The sequence below is a fragment of the Hoplias malabaricus genome, chromosome 17 (genome assembly GCF_029633855.1).
Source record: "Hoplias malabaricus isolate fHopMal1 chromosome 17, fHopMal1.hap1, whole genome shotgun sequence".
Lineage (NCBI taxonomy): Eukaryota > Metazoa > Chordata > Actinopteri > Characiformes > Erythrinidae > Hoplias > Hoplias malabaricus.
The window spans coordinates 9,617,898-9,640,093 of record NC_089816.1 but is presented as its reverse complement, the minus strand read 5'-3'; the positions used below and the strand labels follow the sequence as shown (position 1 = coordinate 9,640,093).

General features: G+C 38.1%; 1 long non-coding RNA gene across 1 annotated transcript; it reads left to right on the top strand.

Moving 5' to 3' along the window:
* Positions 1-339: 339 nt before the first annotated feature.
* LOC136674171 (uncharacterized) lies at positions 340-21,466 on the top strand. Its single transcript, XR_010796006.1, has 4 exons — positions 340-433; positions 1,940-2,043; positions 15,657-15,771; positions 21,262-21,466. It is a non-coding gene; the product is annotated as an uncharacterized lncRNA (long non-coding RNA).
* The last annotated feature ends 730 nt before the right edge of the window (positions 21,467-22,196 follow it).

Here is a 22,196-nt window from a genome sequence, read left to right as displayed (position 1 = left end):
ACGGTAGTTTAGAAGTACTAAAAAATTATTTGAATAAATTGGGGTTCCTGAGCAGGAGGCTAAAACTTATCTTTAACTAATGACTACTAGTAGCTGGAGACAACTCAGGCCACATCACAACATTTAAGGCTGCAGTACTCACACCGTTCCGAGTTTGCAGCGTCTCGCTTTTGAAGTGGGCGTCTAGGCGCTCCCCGCCTCGCGTCTCCAGGCGTCACAAGTTCCGCTCTCACTCGGCCAGGCAGCCGCTTCGTTGGTCACTCTCAGGATCTCTCACAACGGCACGATTCCCCAGCTCTCTCCGCCGCTACACCAAGTCAAGCGCCTTAACTCCTTTCCTCAGTTTCCTACAATAGTGTGACCAGATCTGAGATGGTGAAAAAGAGGACACGTCTGCCGTTGTATGCTTAGCTGAACCTGCGTGAGCTTTTAGGTCATTTACACCTTTATTTGTTACACATGGGAAAACATGGGAATTTCTTTTTTTAATTCATCCGAGAACTTACATTTCCGTTTTGGCATAGCTGCGCCAGAAGAGGGTAGGTACATGAGCTTTCCCTCTGAGGTAAACAAGGACTACTGACGTGCAGACTGACCAATTAAATGTTTACAGAGAAGGTTATCGACTAATAACGGTAACTCTACAGTCAGACCGTCTTATTTAGACTTTAAAAAATGTCCGGGCGGAATTTCACAAACTTCCGGGATTTTGTTTTTCTAGAGCTTACATAAAATTTCGAGAAGCGTTTCGTTCACAAACTAGTCCCGCCCTCCCCTACTCCGATTGGTTCGCTTGGGTGAGAAGGGGGCGTGGTGAAGTAGCCTAAAATCTTCTGATTGGACGGTCTGACTGTAGAGCTACCGTTATTGGTCGATTTGGTCGATAACCTTCTCTGTAAACATTTAATTGGTCAGTCTGCACGTCAGTAGTCCTTGTTTACGTCAGGCAAAGCTCATGTACCTACACTCATCTCGAGCAGCTATGCCGAAACGGAAATGCAAGTTCTCGGATGAATTAAAAAAGAAATTCGCATGTTTTCCCATGCCCCCCCCCCCCCCCCCCCCCACACACACACACACACAGGTGAGTGGTAGAGGAGTAAATGGAGACAGTTGGGGACTATTTGCATTTTCATAGTTCGGTCATACTGAATGAAGGCAAAGGTGTAGAATTACATCTAAGCCAGTTAAAGGCTTTAGGGGATTTCTGTCTTGGATATAACTTCTATTAATGTACTTCTGATGAAAAGACACAAGTTTGTAGGGGTTTGATTTGAGAGCCTTTAAAATGTAAGAATGTGAGATACAAGTTTATTTTTGTTTCTCTTTATGACATCACCAATATGACACTAGCAACACTATGTATTTTTACTTCAAATGTACTGCTTCACTGACCTGTAACAAGAAAGTCTCTGATATTGGTACTTCAGACTGAGCACTGCAGAAACTGCACTATGTAACTTTTGGAGAAGGGCAGGAACCCCCACCTCTTTGATTTCAGGATAGTTCTATAACAGTGAATTACACTCTGTAACTGTAGAGGGAGCCCAAGGGAAAATATAGAATATTATGTTGTACCTGCTGCTTTAAGCATTAGTATTGTTCCTTTAATTACACAGAACTATCGTCATTCAGATATGGCTGTACACAAAGTTCCCAAAAACCATGTTCAATCACAGTATTCTCAGGTTTTAGGATTTAATCAAACAAGGGGTTATATTAATTTATTTAATCTAATTTAAGTCAATTTAATTCCTTCGCTTCTCGGTTTAAAGCAGTCGGCAGGGCTGAGTAATGTATTAAAGGGTTATGCTGTACGGCGAGGATAAGGAGAACACTACAAACACAAGATAATTAAAAGCAAATAAGTAATATATTGCCAAAATGGAGCTTGACCAAGTTTGTTGTGTGTATGTGTGTGTGTGTGTGTGTGAGACAGATGCCGGAATCAGAACGACTGGCTCCGTATCTGGATGACATTTCCATCATGCTGGCATTAAGGAATGACTCATAACACAGATGAGCCCAGTGGTGCAGCCAAAGGTATGTGCAAATATATGCTGAGTGTATGAAGTGTGCACAAAACCCAGGGGATTAGGGTGAGTACACACCCACCCACCCCCACACACACACACACACATAAACCCTGTTCCCACTTTTTACACAGAGAGACACACATTCTTATGATCAAAACACACCTTTAGCCTCAAGTCACTGATTTAATCATATACACCCATAACTACCTTCTTTCTATTTACTGTCAGCAAAATACTTTGATTCAGTGAAGCACTAATGCTCTGGAAATAACAATCACATAAAACCTGTATCATTAGTCTGTCCAGCATTTAGACCGTAAGCCAGTAAAGTCATTCAGACAACATTTTATGAAGAAAGTCAGTGATATTACAATAGATTAATAAAATCCCTATACATTTTTATTTTTATATTATTATGTTTAAGCATATTCCAGGGGGTGTTTGTTGGGATGGTGTTATATAATGATAAGATGGCAACAACAATCAAACAAAATTTTTTTATTTCCTTTTTTTTGTGTGTAAAATACTACTTGACAGCAATCAGCCACAATAGCATAACCTACACCTTAAATAAAGGTGCTACAAAATGTTCTTTGAGCGATGCGATAGAAGAATCACGTTTGGTTCCTAGAGAACCATGTTTACTAAGAGATGTGTGAGTGTAAATAACATTTAATAGTTTAGAAATCCATCACTTAATTTTAAGGTTCTTTAACCATTTAAAGGTATGAGCAAATATGGATCTTTATGACAAACAAATAACACTTTGTAGCACCTTTATTTTTTTAAGAATGTAGTACTGGGGGATTTCTAACCCTTTAGCTGTCAGTTGGCACAGAGCAAAGTGACACTCCATTCTATTCCACACTTCTAACTCCATACCGCTAACCGGTGATCTGCACATTAAACTAGACAAAAGAAACTGCACTATGTAACTTTTGGAGAAGGGCAGGAACCCCCACCTCTTTGATTTCAGGATAGTTCTATAACAGTGAATTACACTCTGTAACTGTAGAGGGAGCCCAAGGGAAAATACAGAATATTATGTTGTACCTGCTGCTTTAAGCATTAGTATAGTTCCTTTAATTACACAGAACTATCGTCATTCAGATATGGCTGTACACAAAGTTCCCAAAAACCATGTTCAATCACAGTATTCTCAGGTGGAATATAAATATAAAATATGGATCTTTATGACAAACAAATAACACTTTGTAGCACCTTTATATTTTTAAGAATGTAGTACTGGGGGATTTCTAACCCTTTAGCTGTCAGTTGGCACAGAGCAAAGTGACACTCCATTCTATTCCACACTTCTAACTCCATACCGCTAACCGGTGATCTGCACATTAAACTAGACAAAAGGTTTTCTTGCCGGATGCCCTCCCTGAGGCAACCCCACATGTCACCTGGGCTCAAACTCAGCACCTAGTGGACCTGGAAATGTGTGGCAGTGAAATCCCCTGCCATGCAACTTTGGGCCTAGGGCAAATTATTGTCTAAGTCAAAAATTAATCTTGTATGTAATTCACATATCAGTAGTATTTCAGGAAGTATAGATGGAAAAGGAGGATGAGAGTAAATGTTTGTAAATGTTTATCCTGCACCCCTCAAACATACAAACAAAGCCCTGCCCATTTATCTGACCAGCTTCAGCAGTTTGAACCAGATATTGATGAACCCACACTGTTATCTGTTTTGTTGAGAAGTTGGAGGAAATGATCAGTCTGTAGTATCTACCAGGCATGGATTTTTATTTATTTATTTATTTATTTTTACCTACAACTTACAAATACAAAGTTGCGAGGGTAAAATGCTGCAGACTTGGAAGCTGTAAAACCTCTATTGAAAACACTGCCTGCAGAATGGGATGTCCTGAGTAACTGCACATGAGCCTAATGTCACCATGCCTAGTGTCAAGTGTTAGCTAGAGAGTTCAAATACCACTGGCATGAGTTGGGCTGGCGTTTGTGATCTAAAACTAATCATCCAACCCCAGCAGACCTTGCTAATACTCTATGGGCTGCATGTGGTCAAATTCTCACAGTAACGTTCTAACATCTTGTATAGTCTTCTACTGTTACTGCAGGAGATATGGACAAACACCTTATTTTTATCATTGAAAAGAAATGCTGGCAGAGCAGCTACCTTCAAATTTTGGACTTGAGCCCCTATGACTTTTTTGAAAATACTGGGAGGCACCCTGGTAAAAAGGCACATTTTTCTGCCTGAAATCCTATAAGAAATCAGTAGTGGCAACTTGAGCTGTCTCCATTACCAGTACAGCTTAACACACAGAGTGATTTTCTGTGGCACTGTCAGGGAAAATCTTGGCAAAATTAGAGTAGATCCACCACTCCAGGTATCACTCCACTGGACGCTTGCCTAAATTGGCCTCCTATGTGGAAGATGACATTGTTTTGTGTTTGGCCTACCAATGCAAAGGCTTGACAGAATTTCTCTAAACAAGAATCACACATTTGGGATTGCTATGGCTTGGTAAAAAAGACTGACTGTACTAAAGGCGGCGTGTATTGTTGGCAGCCAAGGACAGAAGCTTCAGCCCAAAGATTGTGCATCTGTGCAAGAAGAATGTTTTTGCTTTGCTGTTTTTCCACAGAAAGCCAGCCACAGAAGCACACTGATGAAGATGTGTACTTTTAACACTTACAAATGAATGGTCTTATCAGTTTGTTCATTGTTTTGGTTGAACGTAAGCTGATTTTTGGGGATGTATGATTACAAATAGGAAATGCCAATGAGAAGTGACATTCAGAACGTGCTATTAAGCCCACCAATAATTTATATTTTCTTTGCTGGTGAATTTGTTGAATAAGCGAGGGTTCTAATTAAGACAGTATGCTGCCACAACTTGATTGCCACTTAATTCATATCGTAATTTGGCAACATTCCAGTCATGCGTCTTTCTAAAAGCATGTGTTTCCACCAAGTACTTGGCTGGTTTACAGACGCGTACACCAGAGGAGATAATGTGAACTCATAAATATAATGACAGTGCCCATAGACTTATGAAATATGGACACTTGCCTGTTTATCTTGTTTTGGTGCATGCAGAGATATCCCAGTACCTGCTGTGCTTCTTGCTCTGTATTTATGGATTCCAAAGTCAGTGGGATAGCCGAAGAAGCACTACTTATATTTGTATATCATGGATAATAATAATAATAATAATAATAACAAAAAAGTGTTAAAATTTAATTATGAATAGATCTGTTGCCACTTCAAGTGATTAATTATCTCCTTATAGTGGCATGTGTCATATTTTGTGATGGCAAGACGTCTTGCGAGGTATTCCTGGTAAGCAGTTTTTAGTTCCTACCAAACATTGCCCACAGAAGGACATACTGTGAAGGGGTGACAGGGTAATGGATGTCCAAGGCTCATTAATGTGTGAGCAGAGTCAACTCTAGCTCATTAGGTTCAACCCCCACAGAATAGCTATAGCACACTATCCTGAAAAGTTAATGTTAGTTATGTTCGAAAGGTGTCAGTACACACATCGCATCACAGTTTACTGCATATCGAGCAGGTCTGCAGACCGGGTAGACGATCCATACTGACCAGTCCACTGCTGAAAGCTCCTACACTGGGGACAGAACACCAGAACTGGACCATGGAGCAATACAAGGTGACCAACTCTGAGTCATTCTTTTACATTATATTGATGACTGGGTGCACTACCTGGGGAACAGATGGATCCATGATGCACAATGCGGGAAGAGGGGGTAATGCAAGCCAGTAAAAGCAGTGTGGCACTTTGGGCAATGTTCTGCTGGGAAACATTGGGTCTTAGCATTCCCGGGAAAGTTAATTTGACATGTACCACCTATTTAAACATTGTTGGTTTCTTACTTCCCTACCAAAAGTTAAATAGTGCAATGTCTGCAGTGCTGAGCCTTGAGTAACAACCACAGATGCTCCAAGTGTCATAATGATTATAATGCTGCGATTTTGGACAAAACTACTACTCATTGCGTATTTATTGACCCTTTTCTGGAAGTGAAATGAAGGGGGGTCTCTGACATTTGCACAGCACTGTAAATGAAGAAATGAAGATTAAATTATGTGGAGGTTCTTGCGAGTTCAAGCAGTCCTTGTTTCCAGGATTGTGCAGAAGTCAGAGACCTCTATGCACAATGTTTTTTTTTTTTTTTTTTTTTTACTTTAAGAAACGTGCAAACAACGTCAAAAACCCTGATGTTTCCATCCTGTATGTTTACTTTAATTATGACTAAGCTGTCATTGACATTTTTTGCTTGAGTACATTAGCTATTTATTTACTCTGAAAAGAAGAGCTGTATACAAACCGCCATGTCAGATGCCAAACATTAATAAATGCTGAAGGTCTGCCCACCACCCCCCCTCATGCCCCCCCCCCCACCCCTTCCCCATGGCCTGATGTGCTAAGAAGTTCAAATGCAGTGTTTAGCGCAGCCTTGTCAATCAAGCCTCTGGCTTTTAGTCTCTGACAGCATGCTTGTCGGTTCCTCAAAGCGACATGAGCACTTTCCCCACATTACGTGTGTGTTTCAGCCAGATGCTTCAAAAAAAAAAAAAACAAAAAAAAAACAAATATATATATATATATATATATATATATATATATATATATATATATATATATATATATATATATATATATATATATAAAAGACACACAAGCTCACATGTGCACACACTTCCCCAAGCTGTATACAGTTTCACACAGCTTCATGAGATGTATGGAAAAAAAATTTAAATTGCAAACCGAGCATGGCCTTTGTGTTTAAGATGCTGGACGCTGGATTGATGCTGAATTAAACTCTTAGGTCCAGGTCCATGATAACGGCCTTGAAGCAACAATGACCAATCACAGCATGTAGTTACAGAATGTTGGTGTTTTTTTTTTTTTTCATTTCCACCCCCTCACACTCATTCATTGCTTTGTTGCAAAATAGTTTGTTGATTGTACAGCTCAGTTCCTTCAACTGGATCTTGTGCTGTACACACTCTTAAAAATATTGAAATTCTTCAATAGTAGTTTAGTAACAACAATAGTTCTGTTTACAACCGTATATATATTAAAAAAAAAAACATTGAAAAAACATTTCATGCTTAAAGGAATCTCTGCATCGAGACATGTTCACATTTATGTTCTTCAGACTCATTAAGAACATGTCATATATAATTATCTATATGAGAACGTACCAAATTGTTCTGATATTGTTAAGATCTCATAATTGTATTTGTAAAAAAATTCAATTCAACTGGCAGAGAACAATGAGTGGCCTTATTTCAGATCCTTTGTGTTTAGTAAAAAAAAAACCTTGAAGAAACACTTTTTTAAAATGCAATTCTAATTATGTTTTTTTTTTTTTTTTAAATCACAAGACTTTCTTTTAATTCTGTTGGGAAAAACACACAACACTGGCACTATATCAAACCAGAATTAATTCACTATATATTTGGGAGAGTGCAACACATCTTACTCTGCATATAGAGTAACTATTTCATTTCATATTTTCTCTAGCTGTTAAAACATCTCTCAGAATTTGAGTGCATTCGGCTAGGAGTGCCTCATCAGTTAAGCGTCACAAACACTGCAACTTATCCCAAAGGTATTGAATGGTGCTCCATCACTCCAGAGAACCCAATCCCACTGGTCCACAGACCAGTGTTGGTGGCTACTCCTCTTGCTGATGCTGGAAACTGAGCATAGTACCTTGTACAGATATTTCGGAGAGGTCCCTTTACAATGTACTGATATTATACAAGCTGCAGTTAAACAACTTGTACACAAAGCTTGCACCTTTATAACATGGAGAAGGGGGACAAACAGTTAACTATGATGTGTATAAAAGACAGCCATGCAAGACATGGGAGGCCTGCACAAAGAAATGAGTTCAACATATTGGATTTACTAAAGTTTCAGTGGCCAGTGTGGCATGATTTTTTCTCCTCCACTTATAAACCAACCATAAAATAATGGTAGGGATCAAACGGCACTTTCTTTAGCAGTGTCAGCATCATCATAGTGGCTAGGAAAAGCACAGATATAAACACAAACACTGTTAGTGAATGTTGTGCGTATTGAGGCACTGTACACAGCAAATTCTCCAATGTTAAATCAACACTATTAGTGTTAAATTAACACTGTTAGTGTAATAATTTAACACTCTCAGTGTTAACTTAACAGGAATAGTGTTGATTTGACACTGGGTTATTTGCTTTGTAACTATCATAACAGGCCCTGCATGTTTGCTAAAGGACTTCATCCAGTTTATTTCAAGGCTCCTCAACAGAAGCTAATAGTTGTAAAGAAATGGTCAAAATAATACTTACGCTGTTTCCAAAAGGTTTGTCCATTTTTACACAAGACACATGAAATCAAGGTATGCTCTATATTCCAGTCAATAGTCACCTTTGCTAAAATGGCCTCAAGTGCCTTATGTGTGTGCACAATACAAATATGCCCATTTTTTCCAAGATACACCACAAAACACAGAAACCCAATTTAAATAGTTTTGGCCAAATCAATGAAAATATCAGCATCCTCTGGTACTGTCTAACAGTCACCTTTGCTAAAACAGCATGTGAAAACCACCCCCACCTGCCTGCTACCTCAGAATGCACTTAGTTTTCCCTGCAGCTCTGTAGCGAGAAAAGCACTACCTGAATTGAACTGATTGTGTACAAGTTACCACTTTGAGAAATACATTCCTGACAGCTGAAGAACAATGGTTCAGATGAAGTCAAATGATCCAAATGAAACCATTGGAGTGGACTGGTACAGGGGAATATGTGAACAAAATGGTGATGGATAACCTTGACTTTTGCACTGAATCATCATTTTTGTTGGAGCCTGATGCTGACAGGATCTCAGCTGTAGCCCTGTACCGGTGGATTATAACCTGTGTCGAGGGGTCTGAGAGATAAAAGGCTGAGAACCAGCTCTCTAGAGGAAGGTGGAGAAGATTACTATTCGTCTAGCTGCTGTTCTGCCAGAGTGCAGTAACATATTTTTGCTGTACATTTACACTTACGTTTAGCATGTAGTAGATGCTTTAATCCAGAGTGACTTACAATTGCTAATCATGTTACAGAAATAAGAAAATATATATTGTTAGTGAGGGTAGGTATAGAGAGTCATTTCTGTAATATGATATGATCAGACTAATGTCAGAGAGGCCACATTAAGAATTAATAAAATAAAATAAACTAAAATAAAAACCTGTTGCAGTTGGCCTCCCATTACCTTCTGTCTGAACCTAGCTTTGCTAGTATAGTGTTGTGTGGTTAACGAGACATGGAATCATAAATCCATCTGTAAAGTCCAGTGGTGTTTTGTTACATCAACAACTAGTATATGATGTACATTCAAAGGCACACAGCTAATTAGAACTGGTCAGTTATTACATTCCAAATTCTTACATATGGAGTAAGGTTTATATGTGACAACATTGCAGCTATCTCAGACAAAGAAATCCAGCACCCATGCCCACCTCTGCCAACAAAGGTTCAGAGGTGACTGGAATTTTATTTTAGAGAGTGACTAACTTTGACTTGTCAGATTCTTGCAACCTGTCATTATTTCAAATGTGTCTACAGGGTCTCCCCTGCTACCTGTTAAAAAGCAGACTGAAGTCCTGTATAATTTTCCCATCTTCGCTGCTCCCTGTGTGCTAAATTGCATTGGAAGATGGATTTTTGGCATCTGAGGCTGTCAGGTCTCCACCAGGGAAGACTTTATGCACTGGTACACCTGCTATGAAAGTGAATTCTGCTGGGATGGAGGGGAATCAAAGTGTTGAGTCAAGTACTGCCACTCCAGTACGGCGCTGGTCATTTTTCTTTGTCAGATTGTTATATTCCTTACAAGAATGTTACCCGGATGCTTTGGGTATATCCTTGTCTCCCGGATATGTAAATTCCTCTTGGCCATTCTCCAATGGGATCGGCACAATCATTAGATTAAGGACGTACAAACAGAAACGGCCCTTGTCTGTGATATGAACCAGAGGCCTGGTAATGCATATTAAATGAGATTTCTACAAAGCATGCATTTCAGATCAGAGTAAAACATTGGTCCAGAAAATTCTATAAACTAGCACAGAGAAGATTTGATAAACCTGTTACAGTTGGTGCACTGGATACAGATTTTCATGTGTACAAAGTCAGATCCAATTCATAACCAGTAAATTGTATTCGTGGCTGTGTAGGATTAGCCGGTGAGGAATAAGATGTTCCAGTTCTATTCTGAATAAAGGGAAAGATTCTTTGAGTACAGTTTAATTACATGACACTAAGGCAGTTATAAATAATATCCCACAGTGTGTTTTCTAAAGTTTAATATCAAGGCAAGGGAAAAAATGGTTTATTTTATACCTCATTTAATCTTGTAGAATGCAATAAACATGTTTGCATAGGAAACTACTGCAGAGCATAGGAAACTACTGCAGAGTTTCCCTCAAATTTATAAACTACAAATCATAGGACATTATGTACATCAGAGCCTAAGTGGAGATGAAACACCTGCAATGTGCTTAATTGTTGAAACTGACAACCCAATAATGCAGATTCATAATCTCATATAAATTCAATGAAAATACACTGAAGTAACAATGTAATAGCCATATGTTTGCATAATCACTAAATACATAGTATACACTATACTGACCTTATAAGCTGCAGTAAACCACTTGCTGTTGAAGGTAGCCCAACATTAATTGCTCATTAAGGAATGCTGTAGTCATCCAAACCTCCAATTTTCAGCATGATTGTGCACTCTGGCTGAGTTCTAGCTTATGAAGGTCATGCATGGGGTGAAGTTTCCATCTTAAGGCAGTATCTGTGATGAGCAGGGTGTACATCTGCCAACATGTCAGGTGGACACAGCTTGGGGAGGAGCTCAGTAGAGGAAAAAAAAGACTGGCCAATCGATCTTTCTGCCTCCAGATGCACATGATTGCCTCCCTGGCCTCCCTAAGTGGAGCGTGTGACGTGATTGAACAATCAGCCACATTACCCCTGAGAAATATGACTAAGCCCCCCACCCCCACCCGACTTGATACACACTTTTACACACACCAACTCAGGCCAAACCACAAGGTGTGAGCCACTCTCGAAAATAAAGTTGTCAAATAAAATTAGATATTGGCACCGAAGCGGAACCAATTTTGATTTCATAAAAGCAACTTTTGTTTGACCTTATATAAATAATTTGTAAATATTAACAACCTCCAAATAATGTAGAGCTCCTCTTCCAATCAAAAATACCTTCTACAAAACACTAATGGAATATTTATTATTTATTTATCAATTTATTTATTGGTAGATCAGCTGAAGAAACCTGTACAGTTTATATTAAATATCCCCTTCTCAAGGTGAATTTCTATTTATTTTACTAAAAGACCAGGATTTGTCCAATAATTCGTTAAAATAGTTCAGCTCCTGTAACTCTAAACTTACACATATCCCTAAATAAATCTTAACACTAAGCTCCAAAATATTTGAAAGAGCAGCCTTTTACACTTACACTCTTAAATATAGAGGTAAGATACACAAGGTTCTTGTGCAATGCTGTCAGTTTACAGCATTGTTTCTATGAATTACAATGAATCACAATGTACAAATATTATAAATATCTGGAGTGATCTTTTTTAATAAGGTATGTTCTGATTTTTTTCAATACAACAGCATGTAGGCACCTTCAAATATGTGAACTATTCACCTTTAAGTTAAACATACTATAGATACAAGCATTCAACTGTTCACATCCAGCTTTTATAAGGTCGCAATACCCTGTGTCAAGTGTGGACTAGAAGGTTTTACATCCTTCAGCATTGTGCTGTGGAGCAGTGGAACTGTGTGATGGAACTCCATCAAATAACTTGAGATGAGTCACTAATGTTCTGGTAACTGAATGCAATCAAATACTCTCACAAATGTTCCTGCATTTAGAGTAAAAGCCTTCCCAGAAGAGTAAAAGCTGTTACTTCGGCAAAAGGGGACAAGCTACTGATGAACACTTTCAGAAAAAAAATGTTGTCCACAAACCTTCGGTCAGTGTACATTTTTAGCTTGAAGTGCCAGAGGGAAGCCATACAAGAAGCCACCGAGAAAATGGTCACTGCACCAAGACAATAAAGCCAAAGAATAAAATATTCCAAGCGATAAGTGCTCTAGCACTGCAGGGATCTCAAAAATATGGAACATGTTTTCCCATGTGTGAATTCCCAGGATTTTAAGTCTAGCTAAGCATACATGCCCTCACACTTTAAGACTAATATGCAAGCACTTAATTAATTTCTACAGGTGTATTCCACCTAGAATATACCAAGCAGTTCACTCAGCCATAAGCATCAAGTTTCCGGGCTGGAGATGGTACCTAAGATGTATTTTCATAGGTCTGAAAAAGTGATTACACCATGCTATTGTTCAATTAATTACTTTAATTGATGATGGAGTCCTGGAGTCAGCAGGAATCACGATGGGCCCTCAAATCTAATTAGAGCTTCCTTGATTGTATACTGTTTATGTGTTGTTCAGCAACACAGCACTATGTTTCTTTGTGTTACAGCCTGATTTTGCCTTGAAAATGTACAAATGTAACAAAGGCCAGTCCCAGGATTTGTACAATGTTTACAGAAACCAAGTTACAGACTTTATGCACTGGTGCATCTGCTATCAAAGTGAATCAAGTACTTCCACTGGTCATTTTGCTTTGTCAGATTGTTATATTCCTTACAAGAACGTAGGCCCGATGCGACAATGTGTTTAAATTATAGTACACTTTCTGCAGATGTACATGAATGTGAGACCTACCCAACATGAAAATTCAGGTTGAATCCAGCCCCTAAATCTTACCCTCAAAATAACCTTAATTCTAACACTCACTATAACCCTAATCTCAACTGTAAACATAATGCTAACTCTAAACATTGTCCCACAACAGTTTACAGCACTCTTTCTATAATAATGAATTAGAAGTATAACCAAATGTGCTAGGATTTAGCTATGACTTAACAAATAAAACATAGAAACGTTCTCGATTCTTTTTTTTTTTTTTTCTTTTTTCATGGTGGTCTTGCTATGAATATTGTCAATTTTCTTTTTATTTTAGGTAAAGGACACAGATGGGCTACAATTAACTTTTGTTTTGATTCAAAAAAGCATTTTTTAAAAAAACAAAATAATTCATTTTATTAGGAAAACAGGTAGTTTGGCTCAACACCCCTAACATCAGAAATTATTTAAAAAATAAAAGAAATTAAGTTTTGCTTCTAGACTTAGTAACATCTGCACCTAATTAAGCACACAAGGTTGTAGTAATTAAGCGAGCCACTGGAGATAAAATTGATAACATTATTTATAGGTCCATCACTACTGCGGAGCTGCCCGCCCACCTCGCTGGCTTGTGCGAGCCATCTTTCACCAGGCAAACGTTGGGGGGGGGGGGGGATAATTAAAAACAAAAAAGACAAAAACCAAAAGGCTTCCAAAGGAGACTGTTCGTCTTGGCATTCTTCAGCCTTGAAAGCATCACAAAAGTCCTATTAACTCAAAAAATAGAAGCTTCTGTTCTGTTTGCACCATCTTACTTTCTGTGTCTGTTATCTTTGAAAGAACCTTGATTACGGAAGTGTATTAATGAGAATACTTTCTTAATTATTTAGTTAATGACCTTCAATATTAGTATTAATGATGCACTGTTATAAATCACAGAAACGATAATGGTCAAACACAGTTACTGGCGTCAAAAGTGAATGTCAAGGCATTGCTCATGAAGTATTTATTTCAAAAAGCAGGGGGACACATTACATATTTGTTTGGCCTTCAGTCCTAGCAGTTGTGCTGCATGAATCTAAAGAGAAACTCACCTCCAGAGCTGAGTGTGTTCACCTGGCAGCAAGCTCAGGGCAAAAGACTCTGGAAGAATTTACCAAAAACAATCTCAAGCAGCCTGGAAAACAATCAGTCTGCAATTAACCAGCCAAAAAGCTCGCAGAAACATAGCCCACATTAGATACTCATTTTGCCCACCAAATGTTCATTTACATGTACACACTGGCTGTTGTGGGTTTTCTCCTCCTCTCTGTAGTGAAAGCAGAAACGTTATTGTCAGGGGACAAAAACATTTTGACAAGTGAGAATGCCTGGCCAATGGCAAGCTTTTTGATCTGCCTGGAATTCTCAAATTTACAATGATGATGAGCTGCGCAGAGCCAGAGAGTGTCAGGGGCCTTGCAGGTTTGCAGGTTTATTTTTCCAAACTGATGGAACGTGGCATCTTGTCATATTAAGCAACCTCACAAATTAAAGCACACAACTATTGGCTGAATGTTGGGGAGCATGAACAAGACCTTCAGTGGACATCCAGGGGCAAAGAAAAATATGGCCAGGGCTTATAAACAGCTTTAAAAATATCTGGAAATATTTTGTTCAGGGTAGAGTATGTGTTTACTTTACTTTCACTTGCACATGTTATTTGACCAATATGTCTACATTTTCACGGTAACAGTAAAACTGAACCTCAAATAATGCAATTTATATCCATTAAGTTTTATATGTAAATGTACTGTATTGTAGAGAGCAACTATTGAAAAACGTAGATTTGGGGAGGATGTATAAAAGAGTTTTGAAAATGCCATTTGTCAGAAATCGTAGCTATATTTGATTCTCTGCTTTCTAGAATTCTGAAACTGTGTTGAGAGCTGTAATTTAGAGTGAATGCAATGAGACCGATGACAGGTTTAAAGAAAAATCCCACTGGGTAAAGCTTTGCCTTATTGCTACATGGCTGCAGCACTAATGTGCAGTGTTTTTAAAGAGGATTCAATAAGGTGAAAGTCATTTCAAACATATGAGCAAAGCTTAAGCATAAAGGTGACTTTTTAAGGAATGAAAAGTTGGCTAAACATTGTTGAAATGGAGTGATGAGGGTGTTGGTGTTGTGGATGGAAGGGGGTGGGCTTCGCTGTTATTGTCTCTTTGATGGACATGGACCTGGACACTGAAAAGTAGACTTCTTTTCTTTTTGCTATGTTGACTGGCAGTGTGAAATCAACCTGGGTGGGCTTTCGCTCCTGAGCTTCTCCGTTTGTTTTCACTCATTTTCATGAAGCAGGACTAAAAAGAAAGTGACAGCACTAAAGGAACGCTGCTGTCTCACAAGCCCATCAAACAGTTCTTTCTGAGTGATGGGTGAAACCAGCATGCAGAGGCTCTGACAAGCAAGAAATGATCTTTCACATGGAAAGCGGCATCTGAGTGAGACTGAATGCATATTTTTTATAGATTTACAGTATCTCTGATGTGTTAAACTGGGTAAAAATTGAAAAACGTCTGGTAATAATTTGGAAACAAGCTTACCTGTCATAGGTTGATCCTCTTTAGGTTGTTTGAGCAGCTGACTGCTCTAATCTGGAGCGGCACTGTGGAGGTTTGGGAGGATTTTTAAAAGCAGATTTGTTGTTTGCACCTGCTTTGAGTTTAAAAGATTTGGTTGAGGAGGGAGTTTTCCAATAATAGTAACTCTGTAATTGTTATTTTTGCTCTAATACATTATTGAAATCTCAACTCAGTCATTCATTCACTAATTGTGTACAATCGCTTATCCAGTTCAAGGTTGTGGTGGGTCTGGAGCCTACACAGAATCACATTGGCATGGCCAGTCCAAAGATGTGGAGCCTCCGGAGACTCAGGGAGAACACACCTACCTCCTCAGTCTCTCAAGGTAGGACTCAAACAACCCCATAACCCTGGAGCCATGCTATATAAATAACACACTCACAATTGCATGTCCATAAGAGCTTTGAATTTAGCACTTTGTGTTCATTCATTCATTCATTATCTGTAACCCTTATCCAGTTCAGGGTCGCGGTGGGTCCAGAGCCTACCTGGAATCATTGGGCACAAGGCAGGAATACACCCTGGAGGGGGTGCCAGTCCTTCACAGGGCGCACTTTGTGTTCTCTCTTTGAAAATATAAGAGCACAGATGTTTTTTTCTAAATAATGCTGAATGAGATTTAAAAACACAAAACACATAGAAATAGTTGCTTGCGATATCTCAATCCATAGCATTTCGTACTGTGTACAAGTTAGGTCATGGAACAGGGATGATGTGGATTAGGATAGTAGGGACTGGATCGTGGCAATCCTGTCCAAAACATAAAACTATTACCGGTAATTCATAAAGTGACAGGCGACAAATTCTGCCTGAATGCTTTACTTGTTACTCTGACATATGATCCCCAGACATGTTACACCCCAGAAGCCAATCACAACACACATTAACAAAAACACCTCCTCCTCTCATTAAAACTGATTGTCAAGTCATACAACTTAACAAGTGGAACTGTACATAGACATCTCATGTTAGAATTTGTGATATTTCAATCTTAGTATGGATTGTCATTCAAACTCCAAGTGTTACTGACTTGATGACAGCCAAAGTTCTGACAAACCATCTTATTTAGAGATGATATAATGTAGGTGGTTTCTAATTGTAACTGCAGAATCTTTGCGACCCCAGGAAGCTAGAAACTTCTAAGTTGTCCAACTGTGAAAGAAAATCCTTGGAGAAAATCCCCAGAGAAAGTTTTGCTAGTGCCAGTAATTCTAGAAGGCTCTATTCACAGATCTGTGAACCTGCTCCTTGGCTGCATTACTTTGAGTTTTCATATCAGTAGTCATGTTAGAATAGATTTATTGTAACTTGCTAACAGTTTTCAAGCTTTTAGTTTTTAGCCTCTCCATTAATTTGACTTTGTAAGTAATAATGGATGCACTGCATATGTGTTTTTGGTTCATTGTAGATGTTTTGCACCCTGAAAATACCTAAAACAATCCACTGCACACCACACAGTTCTGTACAAATATGCTCTGCATGAGTGTATGTCAAATGCATAAATGCAATACATGTAAATACACAAAGCTAAATAGATTTGGGCCTGGCCAGTACTCAGATGGTAAACCTCCAAGAAATGCTTAGGTTGCTGCTAGAAGTGGTGTGGGTATGGCCAACATGGGGCGTACTTCATATGGACTTTGTCGATCCCAATGCCTGAGTGCGGCAACAGGGACACAGTACCAAACAATTGCGCTATAAAACTGCAGCTCATGACTCAGTCATGAGGTCAGAGGTCATCCTATAGGGATCCTTCTGCCCCCTAATTCACCCCATATTCAAAAGAAAATTGACTTTATCATTCCCTCTAGTCTCTGTACTATACCTAATAGCAGATATGCAATGGCATAGAATGGCTGCCATCGCATCATCCAAGTGAATGCAGAATATTGGTGGTGACTGAGGCAAATATTCCAAAGAATGTAAAGGACTATGAGTGTTGACAAAACATGAAAGTATCTTTTGTCCTCATCTTGCATGTAAATATATTTTGTATCTGTCTATTCCCTAGAAAGGAGAGAGAATCCAGTTGCCCTTACTAAAGCTTTGCTGTATTGTTTAGACTTAGATTTCTGATATTAACTGAAATTAAATGTGAGAAATTTAGCACCTCACACTTTGCCAGCTAATTCCCAGAACATAAAAAACTATAAAAGAAAGTGTCTAAATGTTTTTTATTAGTTTTTTTTTAGGCTGAAATTAATGGAGCAATGTTCTAGCAGGCTAATTTGACTGTAGAACATCAGGCTGTTATTGAAAGTTGCTCATGTTTGTTCATGATCTTTTGCATTATGATCTAAAGCCATCATTTCTGTATTCATCTACAAAGTGGTCTCCTTCTTAGAACTCTGCATGTTGTCAATCAAATGTTGCTGACTCTTCTTAAGTGCTAATTACAATCATTAAAACACAATTAAAAGTGCTGATTCCAAGCATTTATGTTTAAAATTCTTATAAATAAATCATGCAGTATTGACTTATTCTACTGGGTATGTTTTGAGTTCATGTCACATGAAAATTTTAGAGATGGTGAACTTTGGGTTTTATAACTGAATTAGATGTCAGGTCTTATAAATGTCTGAAGTTTTACCAACTTCAATATTTTTGCAGCCAAATAAAAGACACAATAAAGCTGATGCACCAGAGAGTCACAGAGATTTGTCAACAGCCATAACCCATTGTCAGATCTTTCGATGAACAAAAGATTCAATTACTCACCACTTCAAAGGCCTGTTATACATTCATTAACTGGAGATTGTCATTGATTGACAAGGTGGGTGCCGAACTAGCTCCTCTGGGACTGCCATTCTGCTGCTGCTGAACTGTAGGTACAGTTGACACTGTACTTGCTGATTGATGAGAAATATTACAGCCAGGAGGAAAAGCAAAGTGGAAGATAAATGGGTTTAATGCTGCAGCTATCGTCATGTCTAAGCACCACATCTATTTATTAATATTTGATTTTGCCTCTGTGGTGATCCATCTCTATTTATATAATACATGTAGGATTGGATCTGTCGTTTCAGTTATTTACTTGCATTTGTCTCACGATTTTCCTGTTTATCCCAGGTGGTCTTGCTGGTCCTTATGTCTGAGTGAGCCTTCTAATTGTAGCGTTAAGCATGTGACATGCAGAATGTGATGATATTATATGTTTTTTTTTTTTTTTTTTTTTTTTTTTTGAGACAATTTGTTCACACACGTTTTAAATGTTTCCCGCTCTCTTTTTTGCAAAGCAACAATACAACTAAATAGGCTATGATAAGAATGTGTTTACCAATGAATGGTAAACCTAATTAAAAAATACAGAGTTTTCAATCAATTTTTTTCATTTATTTGGACATTTTGCACGCGTACGGATATTTTGAGCGAGCAAGAAGGTTTTTGCGAGCGTGCGCGGATATTTTACTACAGTGGAGTTATAGCCGACAGAAATATGAATAGCTAACCGCAAGCTAACTTAACTGCAGTATTAAGCTATTTAGATTTTAGCATTACACAATCAACTAGCCATGTATGTTGATAACTATCTACCTATCTGGATAGCATTTACAGTATAGTCTATCACTGACAGCAAGGAGACGGCGGAACACTGCTGACCCACTGAGGGCAAAGTTGGAGGTCCACTAGTGTTTTACACAGCGTTTTCTGGGCGGACCACTGTTGATTAAACAGAATTTTAGATAAAATGCCACATTTTAGCACTTTTCAATTCACAGTCCAGATTAGGTTCTTTTGTTATTCTTTATAAAGAAAGATTTGTAAATAATTTTAATCCAGCACAGTGTCAACATTTTTAACATTTTATGTGAATGTAAAATCTGTTTGAGGAGATTATAAATGGGTTATATCCTGTACAGGACAGTAATCTGAGTGGTCCAATGGTGGACCAGCATTGGTTTACAGTCAGTGATGTGACAGCCTTTTTATGCCAGTGGACCGATATATGCTGTTTTGGATTACTAATAAAAACGTTTCTACAGTAGTTGCAGTATCATTTACAGTCGTTGCTAGCACTATTTTATACTATGTACATGTTATTTTCAGCACATCAGCTACATTGCTCACTCAGTAAAACTAGATAAATACAGTTAAGGCAAAAAAAAAAAAAAAAAGAAACATATAAAAACTCTACCATGTGGCCAATTCAATGAATATAAAATAAACTTACTGGCTGTGGTGCACTGGTCTGTTTCGGTTCGGAGGACATTTTCCGATTTCGCCCCTAACCATAACCTGTAACCGATCCAATCAGAAATGACCTTTGTCATTTTTCGTTTTTGATTGCTTGAAACTGAGGAACTTTGTAATTTCTGTAAGTGTCAGAGACATCGCGCACGCAGGACAGGATAGCAAGATGTGTAGGTTGTAGTGTGTGTTCAAGAAACCTCCTTGCTCACTCAAAATATCTGTGCTCATGCTTAAATATAATGAACTTAAATATAAAAAAATATAACTTGCTCATGCAGAATTGTGGCACAAAAATAACGCCATAGAGGTCTAATTAGTGACTGTATTTCAGAGATTCCCACACAATCTACTGCAATGATTGTTGAGAAGTCTGCCCAAAGGTCAAGTGATCAAACATGAGATGTTAAAAAAAAAACTATTTGCATGAAGTGTGTAGCTTTGATTTTCCTGTCAAGGAAATTGGACAGATCTTCACTAATATTCAGTCTTAATGAACTTTGAAAGCCAGTTAACATGTGAATGCAGTTTGCAGTTGTACACCTATGAAGCCCACATTAAATCCTGATAAGACAGCCACTTCTGACAGACCAAACATATATATATATATATATAGTTTTGTATAATTACATCATTAAAAAGAGAATATGTTTAATATTTTTTGTATACTGTTAAATAATTAATTGTCTGAATAGCGATATACTTAAACTGCATTGAGGCACATATAGCACACAGGTCAACAATTCAGTGAAAAGCAATTATTTTTAATAGCACTGTAATTTATGACAGGTTTCCTTTTGTACTGTTATTACTATTAATACTATTACTATAATCATCATCAATTATATTAACCTTGGTAATAAGAGTGAAACCTTGACAAGTTATGTAATGATGACTTTCATCATCTTCCACTGCCCAGATTAACAGATAGCCCAGATAGCATTTGTTATTAGTTTATCTCATGAGATTAGGGCTTCATTACTTTAGATGAAAGTCTATAATTTACATGCAGAGCTACATGTTTCAATAGTTGGAAAGCAATTTAATTCATCCTAGTTATGGCATTAGTGGCCAAAACAAACAGAAGCCTTGGTCTTGAATTATAAATACTTTTCTTCCAGTAGAAGAAAAATCAGTCATTATATATACCAATTCCTGATTTTATTTATTCTTCATTCTATTCCACTCTCTATTCTCACTGACATGTCACACTGATGAAGAGCAGATTTAACCTATTCAAAAGGTTAAGTGCCTGGGTCATTGACAGCTAGACCATTATTGATAAGCTCATTTGTAAAGGATTGATCATATGTCAGCTTTGGCTTGTTAAAGCATATTGAGCAACCACAGCTTGTAATTTTGTCAGTCAGAATATTGTAGCCTCATAATATATTTAAATTCAACATTGTTTTATGTAGTTATTTAATTTGCAAAATCTAATCCTAACATGATGTATTTCATTCAATTTTCCATACTTGGCTATTTTTAAGTGAGGGATAAATATACAGCTTTAAAACAAATTGTTGTACAGTTTTTTTTCTGAAGCTAATGTAGCCTAGCCTAGTTTAATTAATTAGTAATCAATAAAAATATTAAAAAAAAGGCATTCACTTTCCGCTTTTCCCAGTTCAGGGTTGTGGTGGATCCGGGCGACAGTCCTTTGCAGGGCAACACACCCACATATTCGGACCTATGGATGCTTTTGAGTAGACATTCCACCTACCATCATGTGTTTTTGAACTAAGGAAGGGAACCTGAGCAGCTAGAGGAAACCCATGCCAACACAGGAAGACCACACCAAACTGCTCACAGCCAGTCACCTGGAGCAGGGCTCAGACACAACCTCTCACAGTGTTGAACTGCAATTATGAAAGTATCTTCATAGTCAGTCACATGGTATTATTAAAAAAAATAATAATAAACCTCAAGTATTCATTCATTCATTATCTGTAACCGCTTATCCAGTTCAGGGTCGTGGTGGGTCCAGAGACTACCTGGAATCATTGGGCGCAAGGCAGGAATACACCCTGGAGGGGGCGCCAGTCCTTCACAGGGCAACAGAGACACACACACACATTCACTCACACCTATGGACAAATTTGAGTCACCAATCCACCTACCAACGTGTGTTTTTGGACTGTAGGAGGAAACCCACGCGGACACCACACCAACTCTTCACAGACAGTCACCCAGAGCAAGAATCGAACCCACAACCTCCAGGCCTCTGGAGCTGTGTGACTGTGACACTACCTGCTGCGCCACCATGCCGCCCAACCTAAGTAAAGAGCAGGTGATGTGTTATCAAAGAATAAAATATTCAAAGAACAATGGAAAAAAGTTATTTTGCTATGACAGCGAAAATATGTTAATACATTCTGGAGATTTCTTAGATAAATCATATGTGAACATGATTAGAATTATAATGGTAGCAACTCAAAAATTATGTAAGCATTGTACTTGTGTAAATTTACCAGTCTCCTTTGAGGACATCAAAAAATGTGAGTGTCCATTACATCAACACTGATAATCACCAGTCCCATTATGTTTCTTTATTTATACCTG